Here is a 6,337-nt window from a genome sequence, read left to right as displayed (position 1 = left end):
CCTGGCACTTAAACCTCAGCTCAGTCCATCTGTCCAGCAGATCCTGCTGCAGCTAAGTGGGAAAAAAATCTTTGTTGTTCTGTGCTGAGGCAGTTTTTTTGGAGGCAGTGGGGCTTGGAAAGGGACTTGGAAAAATGTCTCCAGTGCTCCTCAACCAGTGCAGGTAGCAGGCAAGCCAGATCCATGGGCTTGGTGGGGCAAGGGAAGAGAAGCAGTGGAGATGCCAAACATTGCTTCATTGTCAAGACCTGGAACTGATGAACAGAAATCCCTGTGGTTAACCACCAAGGGAGCCTCTTCAGCAGTGCTCAGTCAAGAGGCAGAGGGGCTTGACTCCATGCATCAGGGGCTTTCATGGCCTGGAAGAAGACAACAAAATCCTTGTAGATCCCTTGTGCTAACATGAGGTCTGGGAGACCTGGTGGCTCTCAGAGGCTGCTGCTAAAACTCTTCTCTCGTTTCTGAGTGAAAAGTTTTTGTTCTGCAGATATAATCTGCCAATAAATATTCCTCTAATTGGAGAGCCATCAAAAATGCTGGCTCTGCTTATTTTAGAGTCCATGGTTGACCTTTACCACTGTGAAATACTTCTACTGATATTCCACCAGAGGCTATAAAACATCTGGCCTGACTGTGGACCAAATAGCTGGAGTTTTCTAGCCATTTCAGTTGGCGGCATTGACCCCAAGCAACAATTTATCTGCACCATTTATGAGTCCCCTGGAAGCCACGGGGACTGAGATGCTGAGGGAAGCTTGATCCATTGAGCAAATCCAGTCCACGCCCGGGAGAATGGAGAAAACTGATTTTGAAGGAAGAACTCCAGTATTACATAGCATAATGCAGCAGCCTTCAAGGCAGGGCAGTGAGATTGAAGGATGTCTGCCCTTGCACACACCCTTCCTGTACCGTGCCCCTGCTGGGTGGCAAAGCAACGGGAAAAGGCAGGAGAGATGTAGATGGCCAGGCAGGGTGACACCAGTTCCACATCAGAGGCTGGGTTTCATTGCTACTGTGGCTGTGCCCCTGCCCCTCCTAGCCTCTCAGGGGCCCTGAGCAGTACGGAAGGGAGCCAGGTGCAGGGGTTATTTACTCGGACAAACAAAAGCAGTGGCTGTGGGCAGGCCTGGGAGCAGCAGCGAGGAGAAGACACCTGCGTGTCAGCAGGTGGGCTCAGCTGCTGCAGTGCTGCACTTGCTGCAGCTGCAAAAGGCATATCACTGCCTTGGCTTAGGGTACCCCCAAAACAGGCAATCAGCAGATGCTGCTTTGCCCCACACCCTTTTTATCTCACTCTGTCCCTTCCCCTGTCTTTTCTCCACAGACCATGGGGCTGATGGCTGGTGAGGCTGGAGTACACTGGCCATCATTTCGATGTAATTTTCTTGGAGAGCAAACAGCACTTGACCTTGTTCCTCTCTTGGTGGGCTGCCAGGAAGGTCAGCTGCCCAGCGACATTTTCGGTGGTGGCAACCATAGCGGTGAGGCATTGCAGTATCTTCAAACTCACATCTAATTCCCTGAGTGTTCTGCTACAGATGAATAGACAAAAGACCTCCTGGGCAGACAGGGAGGCCCTGCTCCATCAGAGTTTGGATTTTTCACTGTCAGCCAAGCAGAGGATCCAAACTCCAACAATGAGCTCCCTGCTCCAGACGAAAAGCATTTATAACCTCTCCAAGCCAGGCTCTGGCAGGGCAATAGAAACTGTGAGCTCCACAAGCTAATGACCTTGAAAGTATCCATTTATCTTGGCCTTTCCCCCCAGCTTGAGATGCCACAGAAAATGTGAGGCTTGCTTTCTTCTTTCCTTTGTTTTTTTTTTCTTTTCCTTTTTGAGCAAGAGGAATGAATATTCAGGGAACACAGGCAATATGGAAATTGCTCAGTTTAACCTCGCTGGCTGGAGCTCAGCACTGAGACCCCAGTGGAAATCAAGACTGAGGGGCAGTTGGTTCTCCTGCCCTAAGGGGGCAATTGGTGGCAAAGGGCTTTGCTTCCATTACCTGATTTCTCCACACTGGCTCTTCCTTCATTAATCTTCATCAATAAACAATATTTACCACCAACAAAACCCCATCCTTTGAGCCCATTGTTCTTATTCACTGAAGGCATCTCATAACTTGGTGTGATGTGACAGCCTAAACTGCATTAAAATCCAGACAACAGGTTAGAAATGTCCCTGGAACAAATGGAGTTGGTGCACCGTAAATGTTATTTCCTCAGGGAGAGCAGTGACTCCCTGGAGTGTTTTACTTTTCGAAGTCGGTGTCTGTTTTCTATGCATTGCCACTGTATGGAAGCCATTGCTTGCCACAGCAGGGTGCTCCCTTTTTTATGGGATATACAACTTGGGTGTAAAATAATCCCACATCATTTCCTTTGGTGTTCGGTACAGACAGCTTAAAGTGAAAAGGGAAGTCACGCAAAGCAGCTGACAGCGGGCACAGGCAGAAGCTGCTACTAGGAAACATCCTTCTACTTACAGGGGGAAAAAAATATTTGCCAAGATATTTTCTGTTTGCTGAATGTTTTAGTCCTCTTACAGATGTGGTGGGATACAAACGCTTTATTTGCAGATATCCTGCAGCAGATCTGGCTGCTGCTCTGCAGCACCTGCGGGCTGGGGCCTGCCTCTTACCTTTGTTCTCAGCCAGTAGAGCTGTCTGCTGGGACGAGCATTTGGGCTCCAGAGAGAATTTGCTGGCTGCTGCCTTTGAAGCAAGCACAAGCTCGTGTTTCCATTTTAGGCATACATGCAATGTACATCTTTGCTTACTGGGCACACTGCAATGCAATCCAGCCTCAGGAATTCTTGGCTTCCCTCTGGATTTTGACGACTTTATAAAAGGTGGTGTTGCCCTGAAGGAGTCCATGGTAGTCATCTCCGGACTCACTGCCAGCAGGATGGATACTCATGATGACTTAAAGAATAGAAGTTTTATTCCAGTAGACACACACACCCAGAGCTACCTGCCCAGTGCCATCTCTGGACACGTGGATGGAGGACCAGACCAAGGACACAAGACTCAGTGTGACTCTGCATTGCAGGTAAAGGCTTCCCATGCTCCATGGGCCTGATATGTCTTTTTTTGGCAGGCCAGGGAGGTTGAGCCAACTCCTTGTACTTCGTCTGTCCCACCTCAAATGCCTGGCTCTTGAGGTGCGGAGCAAACACCCTGGATCAATAGATAAGGCTCAGTTCAGCCAGATACTTCAGCATCAGCTTTTAGCAAGTAATTAAAAGTTTGACAGTATTTAGGGAAGTACTTCAGGGGACTGGCACAACGAGATCGTATTTAGCTTGAATACAACTATCAGAGTCAGGCTGCTTTAAAAGTACCTTTATGGTATGCAGGTTTCTTTAAACTTTAACTATTTCTTTAAAAATAAAAATCTCATCACAGTAAAAGAAATGCCAAAGCGTTTTTGAATCTCCTTAACACAGTGAATAAGAAATCAAGAGTTGATTTACATAACAGAGATATACATACGTATGTATACGTGAGTGTACATTTGCATGAAAAGCATTTGCAGAGAATTCTAAAAATAGAAGACATTTCAGAGGTTTTTAGGCAAGTAAATCTTTTATGTTTTATTGCTTCCCTCCAATTAATAGTTTAAATTAAAACATAGTCCTCCTGTCTTCTACAGTCTGCAAGCCAGTGAACCACAGATTTTTCTACAAACACCTCCTTCTAATTCCTCCACTGAAGGAGCAACTAGGAACTCCCACTGCTAGAAAATGAAGGTCAGTAAAGGAGAGATGCCTTTGTCTCTAGTCTTGCAGTTCTCCTAAAATGAAATTCACCCCTTAATTTGGAGGGCAATTTTCCTCCAAGGAAGGTTGGAAAATGATAATAGTTTCCTGTGAAACACTCACTATTTTAAGATGAAAATGTTTGGACCTTTGAGGGATCCAGGCAGAAATGGGAGGAGGTTGGAAACCAGCTCTTGTGAACTGTGTGCTCCAAATACTTGAAACGATGCTTAACCTCAAGCTTAGGCATACCCTTACTGACTCAGGTGGAGTGGCTCTCCTGCTTCATGCTAAGGGTATGTTTAACTGCTCCTCTGGGTCAGGGCCCCAATTAGCACACCAAGATCTAATTTTATTCTCAGTTAACAGCTGCATAAGACTACATTAAGCAAACTACTTTATACCAGTTTAAAAAAATTAGATTAAGCTTTGGCTCAGGGTAGAAAGGAAGAGCATGACACAGAAAAAGGTATCTTCTTGGATGTTACTGCCTCTGTTATGTCCATACCCTGATAGCTTTTTGTCCTGTTACAACACCTCTGCTCCAACCTTGTCTCTCTCAGACCAGTCTAACTTCTTCTGCAAAACAGCCTCTCAGCAGAAAGTGTTTGCAAACCAGTAAGAAAATGCCATGACCACGGATCCCCCAATTCCTAAAACAAAGCTTGTTAGCCAAAATCTACACAAATCCATTGGTAAAATGCATGTCCTGCTCTTGTGTCCATGAGTAACCACATTAGTGTCACTGTAATCTCTATTTCTTCATCCTTCCCTTCTCCATCAAGCCCTTTAGATCTTGATCCCAGTGCTTCAGACACCAGGTCATGATACTCAGAAGTAAAGCCCACTGACTTCAGTTTAGCTTAAGTGTGTTGTTACAGCCCCTGTTTAGCAGAGCACCCCTTTTCGATGAGCTACACTAAATTATCCAGAATTACACTAAATTATCCACTTACAGATAAATACATGCTTTGGTGTTTTCCTGAACAAAATGAACTTAAACATGAAATCAAGCTTATGACTGAGAATCTTCCCCACCCAAGGTGCAAGCTCTTTGGAAGATCAACCTTTAAATTTTCTGCACCCCAGCACAGGCAGCTGCCTTCTGCATGGCAGCTTCAAAGTACTTCACACGCTGCTGGATCTGCAAACACCAGCCAGGGATAAAGTATTTCATTTGCCTGTCATTTGCACCTGTAAAAGTCAGGGGTAAATCCAGGAGAGATTATTAATGGGGAGTGAGATCCTGGCCAGTTCAGTGCTCCCAGGTTTCCTGTTTACTGGGAGCTGCAGCAGGACTGGGAGATCCCCTCAGCACAGGAAGGCCACCAGGTTTGGCCAAGGGCCCCAGAAGGCTCAGGGTTGGCTTGGCCAAGCGTCCATGAGCTGGTATGTGTGATGCAGTGTCATACAGGCCCTGGTGACTCCCACTGTAGCTGAGAGATGATGAATGCCCAAGTTAAAGCTGACATGTAGTTTACCCCAATCTGTAGCAGAAGCCACTCTGATTTTTAAAAATATAATTTTGTCTTCATAGAAGGAAAGTAGTAAAAGCAGCATGAAGAGATGCACACTTTAGGATGAAGGAAGCAGAGTTCTTATTTGGAGCACTGGCAGGAGCCCAGCATCTCTCAGGGCCAGACACTGGGGTCAGTCCTGTCTGTCTGTCCCTGCCAGGGAAGGACAAGGAGCTTTAAATTTTATTAAATAAGGTTAATTTCCTTTTTCTCTTAATGGCTTACCTTTTCTTTTTAAATTTTTTTGTAACTGGCATTTGTGGTTCTGCTATGCAATATAAGCCAGAGGGTTTGTAGAATTACTGGTAGGACAGCGTTGATGTGGCAAGCCAAAAGTTTGAAGAAAAATTCATGCATGCAGGCTCCTAAATATGGATCTACATGGTTATTTTCAGCCAGAGTCTTGCACATCCATAGTTCTGGGTTAGAAAACATAAGCCCCAGGTGAAGTGCATTTGGAGGATCTCTGCCATCTGATGTGAATGAAGACCCCTGTCACAAAGTCATCTGTATGACCTACTTGCTTCTTGCCGCTAAGGAATTGTCCAGGACTCATGTAACAACTTCAAACTCAGGCACATTCCTCGAGCTGTGTGAGGAAGCTTGCACATTGCCTGACCACATTATATCTGCCTCTAGGCAGTGTTATCACTCCTTCCCTTCCATATGCTTAAGCAGAATTTTTACAAAAATAAATGAAATACATATGTACATTATGCAAAGAGTGTTCTTGAGCCGTGCTATATTTGGTTTTGCATGATACGTATCCAGCGTGTAGACCATTGGCACTCGTTTTTTAACTGTTAGAGATAAGCAGAGTCACAGTAAGCTATAAAAGAGTGTAAAATATGCAGGGCCTGATTCTCCGGCTCGTGGAGGCCCCTTTACATCACGCTGGCACTGCACTGGAGTCTAAAAGCAAATGCACATGTGACTGGAATCCACTTTCAGGCCCTTTTATACTGCCAAGAGAGCTTAAAGTTGCCTGAATTCAAATGAGACTCAGATGCCTGTAGTACAAGCCAGTAGCCATCATTAAAATCTTCATTAATGCTGCTGC

The 6,337-nt window shown here is 45.4% G+C and overlaps 1 long non-coding RNA gene across 1 annotated transcript; it reads left to right on the top strand.

Moving 5' to 3' along the window:
- The first annotated feature begins 2,800 nt into the window (after positions 1 to 2,800).
- LOC119699651 lies at positions 2,801 to 5,950 on the top strand. Its single transcript, XR_005256491.1, has 3 exons — positions 2,801 to 3,051; positions 3,655 to 3,751; positions 5,673 to 5,950. It is a non-coding gene; the product is annotated as an uncharacterized LOC119699651 (long non-coding RNA).
- The last annotated feature ends 387 nt before the right edge of the window (positions 5,951 to 6,337 follow it).

The sequence above is a fragment of the Motacilla alba genome, chromosome 3 (assembly GCF_015832195.1).
Source record: "Motacilla alba alba isolate MOTALB_02 chromosome 3, Motacilla_alba_V1.0_pri, whole genome shotgun sequence".
Classification (NCBI taxonomy): Eukaryota; Metazoa; Chordata; class Aves; order Passeriformes; family Motacillidae; genus Motacilla; species Motacilla alba.
Note: the sequence above shows the minus strand (reverse complement) of the source record. Positions and strands in the feature narration are given on the sequence as shown.